This window comes from Puma concolor, chromosome A2, assembly GCF_028749965.1.
Source record: "Puma concolor isolate L17-30 chromosome A2, mPumCon1.1.hap2, whole genome shotgun sequence".
NCBI classification, from domain to species: Eukaryota; Metazoa; Chordata; class Mammalia; order Carnivora; family Felidae; genus Puma; species Puma concolor.
The window spans coordinates 21,828,590-21,842,584 of NC_141668.1; positions in this window are offsets into that span (position 1 = coordinate 21,828,590).

The window sequence follows — 13,995 nt, forward strand, 5'->3', positions numbered from 1 at the left end:
CACTAACTAAATTCGTCCATTAACGTTTTACTAGACTTGCACTGTCGTGTTTCTGTCCATCTATCCATCCATCAACCCATCTTATTTTTTTATTTTACCATTTATCTTTATTTTTTATTGACGTGTAATTGACATATAAGAATGTGTAAGTTTAAGGTGTAGAACATATTGATGCATCTATATATTACAACCTGATTACCCCACTGGCATTAGCTAGCCACTGCTATCACTTCACATAATTATCATTTCTTTTTTGTGGTGAGAACAGTTAAGACCTATCTCTTAGCAACTTTGAAGTTTATAACACAGTATCGTTGACGGTCATCACATTAAATCTCCAGGACTGGTTTATCTACTGGTTCCCAGTGTACCCCTTCGAACAACAGATGCCCAACTCCTCCGTGCCCAGCCTCTGGTAGCCATCATTCTACTTGCTGTTTCTATGACTTCAGCTTTTTCATATTCCACGTATAAGTGACATCCTATAGTATTGGTCTTTGACTTATCTCAACATAATGTCCTCAAGAATTTCCTTCCTTCCCATGGTTGAATAATATTCTGTTGCATGTACACATCACATCCTCTTTATCCATCCAGTGATAGGCAGTTGGCTTGTTTCCATATCTTGACTGTTGTGAATAATGTTACATTGAACATGGGAATACAGATATCGGTTTGATATCCCGGTTTCATTTCCTTTGGATAAATACTCACTGGTAGAATTGTTGGATCGTATACTAATTCCGTTTTTTAATTTTTTGAGGAAATTCCATACTGTTTTCCATAGTGGCTAAACTAACGTACCTTCCCACCAATGGAGATCCAAGGAGCCAAGAATGCCCAAGGGAGAAAGGAGGGTCTGACGGGAAAACTGGAGAGCCACATGCAGAAAGATGAAGTTTGGACCCCTAGCTCAGACCACTCCCAAAAATTAACTTGAAATCGATTAAAAACTTAAACATAAGACCTGATGCTATAAACCTTATTTTGCACAAGGAACCATAGAATAAATTCTCTAAGTTACCTTATTTGTGGTGCATTGCACATGTCAGTACAATTCTCCCTAAATACTTCAACATGGGTGTCATTAACTAGATGTAAGGATTTGTTACAGATTTCTTTTATTTTTAGATAAAATTTATACACAATGAAATGCACAAATCTTAGGTGTACTTCTGCTAAGCTGGGATAAGTGAGTGCATTATTTGTTGTAACTTAAATCCTAATCAATACATAGTAGAATTTTGCCATCACCCCAGAAAATTTTCCAATGCCCTTGCTCATCAATTCCATCACTCCTGCTCTCCAGAGCAACAGCCATTATGAATTTTTGCTGCCATAGATCAACTTAGTTAGTCTATTCTAGAACTTCATAGAAATGGAACCATACAGTATACTCCATCCCATTTTACTTGCAAAATAAAGTAACCTCTAGCCCCCTGCAGTAGAGCAAATACTGGGGCATTTTCTCCTCGCATGGTTTTAGAAAACAGGGAGTCTGCTTGTTCCCCATAAAGACCAGAGTTCTGTGGGTCATCAGTCCTCATGTTGGATGCATGCTACCCATAGGCTCGAGTGGGTTAGCTGAACCATCCAGAACAGGCAAAGCCAGTGAAAACATAGGATATCTGTGGTTTTAATGGGCTCTGTGATGGGTTCCTGTAGCCTTCCACTCATTTGCAGGAAATATTTCAGGAAGCTTCATTAGCATCGAGATCTTCCTGAGCTTCAAGGGTCTACGTGGTCTTGCTCAAGGTTGGAAGTCAGGGTGCACAAAACACTTGGCATCATATAAACCCAGCCTGGGTCCTCATTTGCTTCATCCCTTTGACCCAGAGGGTTGCAGGCATCACATCTTGGGTTCTCGGTCCTGGAATCAGCACTGCGAGGGCCCTGCGGACCTTGCCATAGGGGAGAAACGTCTTGTTTTCCTCGTGCTCTCTACAGGAGGGAGCAGCCAAAGGAAGGAGCTGTCTGCATTGCCTGTGGTGTAAGACCACCCGCCAGCACAGAATAGGAAGCCGAGGGAAGTAAACAAACCAAATTCTGAAATGCGTTCATCAGTGCAATCTGTCCTCTGAACGCTTTTGCATCGAGGGATGGTTGAGACGCAACCAAGCGGAAGGACCTAATCAGCTGGCCTCAATGACAGCATTAAGGAGGGGAGGAGAAGCATCCAGACAGCAGTATCACCCCCTCCCCCAGACTCAGCAGGGCAGGATGCTGTGCCTCCAGTGCAGTGGGCTATCTGCTTTAGACAGTCAAATTGCTTCCCTGCACATGGGAGGTTTTCCCTCATCACTACTGCCCTGAGTGTAGGCACTGTGCTCCTATGTGCCTAGTGCTGAACCCAGGGGTGGCACAAATGGGAATCACGGTGGTGGTGGTGGTGGTGATGTAAAGGGAGGATTCTTTGGAAGCTCCTATGCCCATATCTCAGGGGTGGGTGAGACTGGGCACTAACAGAATTCTGCAGAGCCGACCGAGAACAGTCAATGTTAGTCCACATGGTCAATGGAATGGGGGGAGGAAGAGGGGTTGCCTCTCCTTCACAAGGCTAATTGAAACTAGCCTGATGTTCATAAACGTTAAGACCCAGATCCTGCCTTGATAGGGCCGCAGCTGCAGAGACTGCTAAAGACAGGAGTCCACAGGTTCAGAGTTTCTGGTTTGGACCTAATAAGAATGATAATGGTGGTAATTAGAGACCAATCTATTATCAAGGATGAATTGAGAAGTGTCATAGGTTCGTACGCATTAAAGCTTGAGGACCATGTGTTCTGGAAGCATGAGCCAGATTGTGCAATCCCCAGCTTCTCAGGATGGGGTGGTGAGGCTCGGAGTTCTGCACACCCAGCCAGCAAGGGAAACCAATCTGCAGCAGGTGGCCATTGAGGAAGGACCAACAACTTCACCGGGGAGCCGAGGGCCAGCCAGTGGGAAAGCATGAAAGAGTTTTTTCCTATGTCCTCCTGACTATAAATTCCCAATGTTGAGCCTTAGTTCTCCTTGGATGCTTCATTCAAAAACTATGTAATGACCCTGTACCTTGTACCAGAAAGGACCCTGTCCTTGGAGCTCATAATCTAACTCAGGGACAATTCTTTACCCCCTTTCTGCTTCCCTGTCAGCTTTACTTCTCCTCCCTTTTTTGACACCAGTGCAGGAAAGAGAAGGGGCCTGAGTACTTAAAAACCGAAGCAAAGGCGGGGCCCCCGGGTGGCTCAGTCGGGTGAGTGCCCGACTCTTGGTTTTGGCTCAGGTCATGATCTCACAGTTCGTGAGTTCAAGCCCTGCATCGGGCTCTGCACTGATGGCCCAAAGCCTGCTTGAGATTTCTCTCTCCCTCTCTCTGCCCTCTCCGGCTTGCTCTCTCTCTCTCTCTCTCTCTAAAACAATAAATAAATAAACATAAAAACTAAGGCAAAGGAAGGAGAGAAGTGAGTGAGCATTACCCTGCCTCCTACTGCCTAGATGTATAATAAAAGCACACACATGGTTACTATCCTCAGGACCTTCTTATCAAGTGGCAGGCTAAGAGACAAACTGGATGACTCAAAAGTTGCAGATGAGGCATCTGACGCGGGGACTAAGGGACAGTTCCAAGTTCCAGTGCCAAATACCACAGCCAAGACCTGATTCCAGCATTCCACAGTCTACACTGAAATTAAAAACCCTCTAGAAGAAACCGCCTTGAGGACTGCCCACTATTACCCCACCTGTTTACCTACACCTTTGTTCTCCTGAGACCCAGTCTGGGTCCACCTGCCCCTATCGCACACTCTTTCCCTTCCCCAGGTTTGGCCAGGCTCTCCTCCCTCCCAGGCGACCTCTTCACCAGGACCGGGGAGAGCGTGGAGAACTCCCCACACTTGTGCTTCCAGATGGTTCTATTTATATAGCTCCTGACTTCTGGCCTTCCCAGCCCTGGGCCAGCTGTCTGATTATCCTGGTGGCATCCTGACCATCCATGCTTGGGTCACCAGGGGGCACAGCCACACGACTCAAGGGCAGAGTCATGGGCCAGGGGCCAAGGCAGGGCTCGGCCCCACTGTGCCCACAGAGGGTCTGTTGCATCAGCTCGCGAGTGCCGGTCCCAGATGGCGCAGCCAGGCCTGCCTTCTCGGCAGCCTCACGGCCTGACCATTAAATGGCCTGTTGTGCTTATATTGTCACCCACCCCGTCTACCTGTTTGTCTCCCTGTCGCTATTTCATGCTCCCTGAGCATTCACAGAGGCAGGGGCGACTCTAAGCAAGGTCCCCCTGCCCTCCCGGCAGCTGCAGTTCAAAGCACCTTTTCTTCTTTGACAATTTAAAGAGCAAGAACTGTCATATCCCAAGTTTCTGTGCTCAGTGAAGCATTGCCAATTAAGTCTCCAGGGAGACTGCATCTTTGGGGAGCCACTCACGAGAGGGCTGAGTCTCCAGGGCTGGAAACAAGGGGCCCCCACGGGGGGTGCTGAGGGGCCAGCTCCAAAGAAGGGGTGCCGAAGAAGCTGTTGCTTCCTCTTGGAAGCCTGGGCTTCCTTTCTAGAAGCCTGGGCTAATGGAAAACTTCCCCTTCTTCCAGACATTTGAACGCCTAACCAACCACCTCCTTCCTAACCATACACACGTACACACACCCAAGCACATATGTGCACACACATGTGCACCACAGGGATGCACACAAATGCAAGGTGGCTTACACCTACACACACACACACACACACACACACACGAGTCTCCACTATCCATGCAGGCGCAATTACCCTCAGTCATGCTTTCCTACCTGAGACAGTTCAAAATGAAACAATTGCCTGATTAAAAAAAAAAAAAAAAACTACAAAAATAACAATTTTGCAGCGTGTGACCATGTCTGAGTTATACGGACTATGTCTATTAGCTCATGCACGTCACTGTCATCGGTCTGACAGAGGGTGCACCTGAAGGGCCCTGACAGTGCTTGTCTCTGGGGAGCTCAGTGCCTGTGCAAGCCACCTCGCAATTATTCTAATAAAACAAACATGAATCCAATTCTAAAAAGAGTATCCCCTAAATCACGCTAATTGGAGTTTAAGGGAGCGACTGGATTTTGTGGAGAGTGCTTTACTTCATATAAGAGCGGGTTTCAAACCCCTGAGTACACATTGGCTCTGGGATATGGTGGGAGGGAGCGAGTGTGCTGGGAGGTGTGGGGGGAAGCCGTCCTGGGACAGGAAGATGCTCTAGGAGGTCGCTAAGGGCTTTTCTTCCTGCAGGTGAAGACAGGATTTCCGCGGGGCCACAGTTTGGGGAACCACAGCAGCAGACCCAGAGGGACCCTCAGAAATAAGTTCTTCCAACCAACCCACATACAGAGGAGGACGCCCAAGCCTGAGAGGCGAGAATCTGAGGAAGGATATGAGTCACCTAGTATAAGGGATGGGACCAGGACCGGCCTCAGACTCCCTACTGGTCCTGCGTCCCCCGAAGCACACAGGTACGGCATGGTACAGCTCTGCCCCAGCGAAACACATGTGACAGAAGCCTCCCTCAGCTTGACAAGTGGAAAAGGCAGATTAGTTGTATCTCCAACCCCAGGACAACGGACAGGCTCCTCTGCTCCCCTCTGGACACAGGGTCCTGGCGGTCTCTTCTGCGCATCCTGTGGGTCGCCGGGAAATCTATCTCCATAGCCAGGACAGCCAGTGGGAGTGACCCATAAGAAAGCAGGGAGACAGTCCCTGACTACCCGGAACCCAGTCCTCTGCACACGGGCCTCCCCCGCCCCCACACACCGCTGCTGCCACTATCCACTCCCTGCCCGACCGTGTGCTCCTCAAGGGCAGGGACCGTGCAAACTCAGTGCTAACTCCAGCGCCCAACTGGAGAATTCTACGCGCAGGTGTGGGGCATAAATTAAATCAAACTGGATTGGATTAGCCGGTCAACGGTAGCTGGCTTTGCGGTGACTTGGACACATCAAGGACAGCAGCGGGACCTGGAAGAGGAGGGGCAGGCCCCTCGCCAGGCTGCAAGGACCGAGAAACAGGTCAGAGAGCTGACTTAACGGTGGGGCCGTGGCCTCACTTGAGGAACAGTGTCAGTTCAGGGGAAATGCCCTTTAAATTGCGCACAGGAATTTACAGGACGCCTCTTTGCCCACATGTAGTTTAGAAGCGGGATTTCCAAAACGAGACGAAAGCCTTGGTGGGAGAGTGACGTGGCCTAAACCAACTAAATGCAAGGCCAACAATGCAGGTCTTGAGGAAGCACAAAAACTGAGAAATACTGGGGTCACAGGGACCCGGGGAGTCATGCGGTCGGGCCGGGCCCCTTCAGATGAGGAGGCCGTTGGCTGGAGACAGGAGGCAGGCATGAAGTGAGTCACCCATGGGCGGGAGCCCCGTCTCTTGCCTCCGGCCTCCGCGGCTGCTTCCCCACTCTGCTGCAGCGGGAGGACACCACTGACCTCCAGAACCCAGGGCTCGGGGACAGAGCTGCAGAGACTCCCCGGGGTCAGAGCCGAATGGCCCTTCACAACCCCACAGAACTTGAGTAGTTAAACAACAGAATCCAAGCCAGACCTCAGAAGACACCAGAGGGCACACGAAAGGCCCAGATGCTTCTTTTCTCCCCACTGCCTCCTCCTGGATTCCTCCAACTCATGGCCATGCTCCCCACTCATCGGGCCAGAGGAAGAGCAGAGAGGAAAACACACAAGCACAGGGACAGACTGAGCAAGCAGGTGGCACGGGACAAAGCAAGAGCTCCTTCCAAAGAGGCTATTCCAGCAGCAAGGGTTGCCAGCGCTGTGCCAAGGACTGAGGGTACAGTGGGAAGAACAAGACAGAGGCCTTACACTGGAAACTTGGCCATCAGGGCACCTCACTCCTGCTCCCTCCTCCCGTCCCACCTCAAGAGGGGGACAGGTGTTCTTCCACAGGGTATGGCCCCCAGGGGCAGGGTGGCGGGTCAGGGGACATGCAGCACCACCTTCCTTCAGATACGGCCACCGACCCCCACTCTGGTCCATGTGGCTCTGTCCACACCCGCTGGACTCCGGGATCACAGTGGGCAACAAAAGCCTCCACCGAGGGCCGAAGGGCCCGACCAACTACACATTCCCCAGAGTTTCCCAGACAAGGGAACAGATGGCACTCCATGTGAAGGGACCCGTGAGGCGGGTTAGACATTGTCAGGACACCTCACCTGTCCATGATCACAGGATCAGCAGGGGCCAGGTGTGGCGGCGGCTTTCTCGCCCTTCCACCTCCCCTCCTGCTCTCATGGGATGCAGCTAAGTGTGGTAGACACATCGCAGAACTTGAAAGTCTGTGGACGCGACTTCCAATTCCAGCTCTACCCCCTACCAGCTGGGTGGCCTTGGGCAAGGACCCTAAACTCCTTACACCTCCTGGTATCTATCTCTATCTGTACAAGGAAGATAACACCTCGTCTCTCGGGCTCCTTGTGGGGATGAAGGGAACCAGCAGAACACATGTGCAGGTGAGCTCTGGCCCCTGAAAAGTGCTCAGTGAGGGCTTCCTTGCCTTTCTGCTTCCTTCCATGACCCCTGGAGGGCTTGGTACTCCTCTCAGGAGCCCCTTTCCCAGCCTCAGATGTAGTGAGGAAGGGGGGAGGCAGCCAATAATAACATTTATGTAAAGTTTACAACAAGCGAGACACCATGCTCAGTGGTTTGTAAGGATCTCCCACAACTCTGTGGACACAGCTTGTAAATGGCGGAGCTGTCTCTGTGGTCAACCATTAGTAAGAGGAGGACCGTGGTGAAGAAACCATGCACAAGGAGAGAGCGGAGCATTTGGAAGAGGATTCGGGCTGCTTGGTGCATCTAGTCCTGCGTGTGAGGTGGGGGACAGTGAGGCTTGCTCTGGTCACCTCTGTCCCTCCAGGAGCCGGGCTGTGATTAAGCATGTTTGATGAGGGCTGTTTGTTCTGGAAATCACCTAATGAGCTACAAGACCGTTATCTAGCACCAAAACAGTATTATCATAAATATTACAAATTAGATTAGGTCACCTTTGCGAAATCAAACAAATAATAAGAGTAACTGAAAAAATGAGAATAAATCAGCCCACTCGGTTCCTCAAGATGCTCTTGTTGATTTGTGTATCCGCTTTGGACCATGTGGGCTGAAGACAAAAATTGATCCAGTCATCTGTCAGGGCTGTTGTCTGAATGAAATTCTCCCAGGAACGAAGTGAATCTACATGTATAATGTGCACAAGCATGCACACAGGAGAAGCTGTCCCACCGTGCCACACTGCCAAGTGACTTCAGGCCTTCGTTCTCTGGCAAGATTACACCATTCTCTACTTTCAATTTGCAGACGGAAACGGATTTCATTTTTGACATTTTTATCCATAGTTTGAGAGAACAACGTTTTCTGTTGGGATTGGCTGGAGTGAACAAGACGATTTTATTTATCCTCATGAAAATGTTGAAGCCCTACTTCAAGTAGTTTCTTACAGAAGAAATCGGTCTCTCTTTCCACTACTGGGAGATCACCCTCTCTCTCCTTAGTCTTTTCAATTCAACCACTACTTGAAATAATCGATATTTGATTTTTACACAAAAAAACGTGGACAGTTCCACTTTCACCAGCGCAGAATTGGATGGCATTGGAAAAATTATTTCTGAACCCACAAACTTTTGTTAAGATGACTGTTCAGAGACTATGCTCTGCGCTCACCTCTCTGCTTCCTCTTTGTAAACAGCAGGAAGGCTGTCTCTCCCAGGCTCCCCTGCAATCAGGCAGCGGCTACGTGAATGAGTCCCGGCCAAGTGGATGTGAATGGAGATGATGTAAGCCACTTCTAGGTCTGATCCTCTACTACGGCGACCTTGGAGGTCATGTGTCCTGGGTGTTGTATCTGCAAGATGAAGACCTAAGTGAAAATCTTTGCTGCAGTAAATGCTCATGACTGACTAACACAACGAGGATGCAGTATTTCAGTTCCAGCTCACACGTACAGACAGCTTCCTCCATGGTGTGGGTGATAACGTATCTGAGTATGAGAAGTCCTTTGTGTCTATCCTCATCACCAAATAATCTGATCTAATTCTGGTCACTTTTTGATCAAGAAAGCAAGAAGGTTTTTGTTTTTATAAAGAACGTATGCCTCTGGCAGATTACTTGGCAATAAAGAAAGCTCTTACCTCATATAGTAATGAGATAGCAACTGCTGGTTTATTCTAATACAACAACCTGGCAGATAAATATCATTATCCCCATTCTACAGATAAGGACATTGAGGCTCAAAAACCTAAACAACTTGTCCAAGTGACATCACCACGTCAAAAGAGGAGCGAAGGGGCACCCAGGTGGCTCAGTTAGTTGGTTAAGCGTCCAACTCTTGATCTCAGCTCAGGTCATGATCTCAGGGTCATGAGTTCAAGCCCTGAGGTGGGTTCCATACTGGGCATGAAGCCCACTTAAAAGAGAGAGAGAGAAAGAGAGAGACAGAGAGAGAGAGACAGAGAGAGAGAGAGGATCCAGGATATAAACTTAGATCTTCCTTGTTTCATGAACTTGTTTTTCTTAAGCCACATTGTCTCTTGACTCTATTATATTCAAATAAGGTAGAATTGCCAACATGGTATGATGAAGGGTCCGCTTTGTATATCTTTAAGCCAGAGAAACCTGAGGCTGAAGATAAAGGAATGAGCCTTGAAGGAATTCACACACTTGCAGATAGGTCAGATTTTTTTTTAATTAATAGGCTTTATTTTTTAGCAGGGAAAGTCAATGGAAAGCACACAAAGTTTCCATATACCCCCTCTTTCCCACCCTATTATTGCTATCTTCTATAATTGTGGTATATTTGTTACAATTGATGAGCCAATATTGATATATTATTATTATCTGAAGTCCATAGTTCACATCAGGGCTCACACTTTGTGTTGTACAGTCTATGGGTTTTGACAAATGTATAATGATTTGTACCCACCATAACAGTCTCACACAGAAGAGTTTTACTGGAGCGAAAATCAGGGAAGGATTTCATGGAAAATGTGAATACAGGTTGGACTTTCAAAAATGGATAAGGGCACCTGGGTGGCTCAGTCGGTTAAGCATCTGACTTTAGCTTAGGTCATGATCTCACAGTTCATGAGTTTGAGCCCCATGTTGGGCTCTGTGCTGACAGCTCACAGCCTGGAGCCTCTTTAGATTCTGTGTCTCCCTCACTCTCTGCCCCTCCCTAGCTCTCTCTCTCTCTCTCCCTCTCTCTCAAAAACAAATAAACATTAAAAAAATTTTTTAAATAAAAAATAAAAGAATGGATAGGATTTGGGGCACCCGGGTGGCTCAGCTGGTTAAGTGTCCAACTTCGGCTCGGGTCATGATCTCATGGTTCATGGGTCTGAGCCCCACATCGGACTCTGCTGACAGCTCAGAGCCTGGAGCCTGGCTCGGATTCTGTATCTCCCTCGCTCTCTGCCCCTTCCCCTCTCACCCTCTGTCTCTCAAAAAATGAATAAATGTTAAATAAATAAATAAATAAATAAATAAAGGATAGGTTTTTTAGATGGATCAAGAACCATGAACAAAGCCAAAGAGAAGGAAATGCACAAGGCGTTATTCAAGAGGTAGTGGGTTTCAGTTTGTCTTAAGCACGGGGCTCACACTTGGGAGATAAGAATGAATGCTTATTTGGCACAATTATTTGACACCAGGCAATTGCTAAACATTTTACATGGATTAAGTGATCCACAAAACGATTTATAATAGAGATGCACTGTTACCATATTTAATGAAAGGTGTGCAAATTAAAGCTTAGAAGCATTTTTTTTTTAACATTTATTCATTTTTGAGAGTGAGAGAGGCAGAATGTGAGCAGGGGAGGGGCAGAGAGAGAGGAAGGCACAGAATCCGAAGCAGGCTCCAGGCTCTGAGCTGTCAGCACAGAGTCCAATGCGGGGCTCAAACCCACGTGCCATGAGATCGTGACCTGAGCTGAAGTTGGACACTTAACCAACTGAGTCACCCGGGTGCCCCAAAGCTTAGAAGCATTTTTAAAAACTTCTCTGAAGTGACACAGTCAATATCTGGAGCATCTGAAGTACAAACTTAGGCTGAATGAGTCCAGAGCCCTTTGACTCAGTCACTGCACCATAATGCCTCCTGAACAAAACAGAACAGAGCAGATAAAATGGTAAAATTGGGGACCATTTGAGATGGACTTGGAAGTCAGGCTGAAAAGTTGTTTTCTTTCAGCAATATAATTTTCAAGAAAAGTATATACTAGTATTTCCTTTTGGTAGTTGAAACCATGGGGGAAAAGGATAAGTATGAATCTACAGAATCTTGTCTGCTTTACAACAGCTTATATAGGCTTAAAAAAAAACCTCTATTTAGGAGAATGACATGATAAAGTCACATTTGGGGATGTTATTTATCCTGAAGATGGTATGTCAAGTAGATTGGGGAGAAAGAAAGCTGAAGGAGAATCAGTTAAAAGTTTACTGAACATCATTCAGGTGGTGAGCCAGAAAGGTTTGGACATGAAACGGTGGTCGTATGAATCAAAATAAAAGGATGGTTATGGCAAAAAAGAATGTCACGAGACTTGACCAGTCTGGGGGGTGAGGGAAATGTCCGAAAGAGTTAATGCTGGAACTATTTTCAAAAACACTAAAGGTTAGAGAAGGGGACCTTGGATCACAGCCATGGTTATGATTCCATCATGATGGAACTGTCCAGCAGAGACCTGGAAATCAAGTCTGGAGTTGAGTGAAAGGGTCAGGTGCAGAGTCACAGATTTGAAAGTCGCCTTTGTAACAGTGAGTAGAGTGAAGGGTGGAGAGAGGGAGGGAAGAGGAAATGACTGGACCATGCACGGAGGAAGGAGGACAATTCAGCAGACGCAGGAGAGTGAGAAGATCATCGCTATGGCAGGGAAGCTGGAGTCCAGGACTCGGTGGGCTTCGACAAGAAGATCGAGACAAGACTGTCAGATGCTACCCCACCGAGAGACCAGAGGCAACACGACCAGGAAAGGGCCTCTGGAGTCCTTTAGTATGACCTGGAAAACATCCAGAAGGGAGAGAACGGAGATGTGGATGGCTTGGGAGCGGTGAGTGGTGTCTGGGGATGCTCGAAGCACAGGAAGAACATGACTTTTCTCCGGCATCGAAGACCCAGGAGGATAGATTTCCTCAAAGCTGTTGTTGAGATGCCAAGGGAATAAGCAGCAGCACCAAAGCTCAAGTGACTTCGAGGAGAGCCGTTTCTGAGCAGGTGAGTCAAGAAGAGACACCTGAGGCACGTTAGGCGGTAAGCACTGCAGGGGAGACAGGCCACCTCTGGAGAGAAGGGGTGGGAACGTAGTGGGAGGGAGACTCAGCTGCCACCGTACCGCATATGTTGAGTTTCATACCATGTACAATTATTGCTCATCTGAACTGGGCAAACAGGTGAGACCATCACCCTTCCCCGCGATGCTGCATCCAGCTGGAATCAGGGGCTCTGAAGTTATATATGGGAAAGCAGATCTTTCCCCTGAGCAGAAAATGTGCAGTGGGCTTAGGTTCTGAGAACTGACTCCACTTTGCATTCCCTCACTAGTTGTGGCAAGAAAAATCAATCAGAGGCAAAGACGAGGCTCCTCCTCCACCACCTTCTTCTTTTGTCTTTTAGCCCTTTTTCTCTCCTGTGCGTTTTCTCCCCAGGTATTTGCATCACACGCAGTGGATTCAGTGCTGTATTGAGAACTGGTTTTATTTTTCATTGGAAAGAAATGTTGGTTGTAACATTAGTCCAAGAAGAGCATGATTAGGAAGGCAAATCAGCTCCGACGAATGATCAAATGGTACATTTCAAAACCAGATGGTAATGATTTAAAGATTATCCACTGGCTTTGGATTACCCGTGCTATTGCTCACCTCCATCAGCACTGCTAACCATGAGGTGACTGGGATCCATAAAAGCCTTTAAAGCAAATGCAAAACTCCCATCTATTGCCTAGTTTCGCTTTTCCCCCACAGCACTGATTTAGACTGCAATCAATTGTATATGAACTCAAAGCAGAGAATGTTCAAATTAGCACTTGCCAACAAGTAATCAGAATCCCAGAATATTCTGTTTTGAAACTCATTTTCTTCCCTCTACACACACACACACACACACACGCACACGCACACGCACACACACATATACATACACGCACTACAAGTGTGGAGAAACCCACATTAATCTGCTTGCTGGGTACTGATGTTAATGATGGAATTACTCTCTCGAAATCCAAATCTATGTGTTAGAGCATCATGAAAGGGAAGCCACTTTGCTTGGTAATGATTGAATGCTGCTCTTTGCTCCTTTAGACATTTCTATTTTGGGTGTCCAGACCCATTTGAGCTCTAGACGCAAGTCCTTAAAACAGGAGAAAAGGTCAGTGACACAGAAGGCAATCTATGCATCGGTTCTGCCAGGAGCTCAGAGCTGGGAACCAAGAGCTAAACTGGAGCCAGCATGTAAGTCATCGGCTCCATTTTCTAATCCCATCATGGCGGCCTCACAAGGCAAGTGAGCTGGCCCTGGTCCTGGGCCAGCTGGGGCCAGAGAAGGAGAAGGCAGAAAGCTGATGCCCAGCTGCCCTTTGCTGTCTTTCCAGGCACCAGGACCAGACTCCAACAAGTCAAGTACATAGCTTGTGGTCAGGCAAAATTTCATGCATTCTGAGTGTGAAAGACAGCCTTTGAGATACAGTTTGTAAGCCAGAAATTCCAGCACTTGAGGGACATTCTGAAGTTTGTGGAAACAAGCAGCCCGTGTGACACAGCCAGCATGCCTGGACACTTCAGAATGTTTATTCATCCTATACACCAAATTCACTTCTCACTCACCAGATTTGTCTTTTACCTCATGGTTCCCAGAGGAGTTCCTGGTAGCAGGGACCAGCATCTGCCAATTACCTTCAGAAGTGAGCTCAGAAGCCCAGAAGGAGCCTTCCTCTTGCGAATTATGCCTTCTTTGGGCATAATTGGGTTCCTGTGTTTGGACTTGCAGG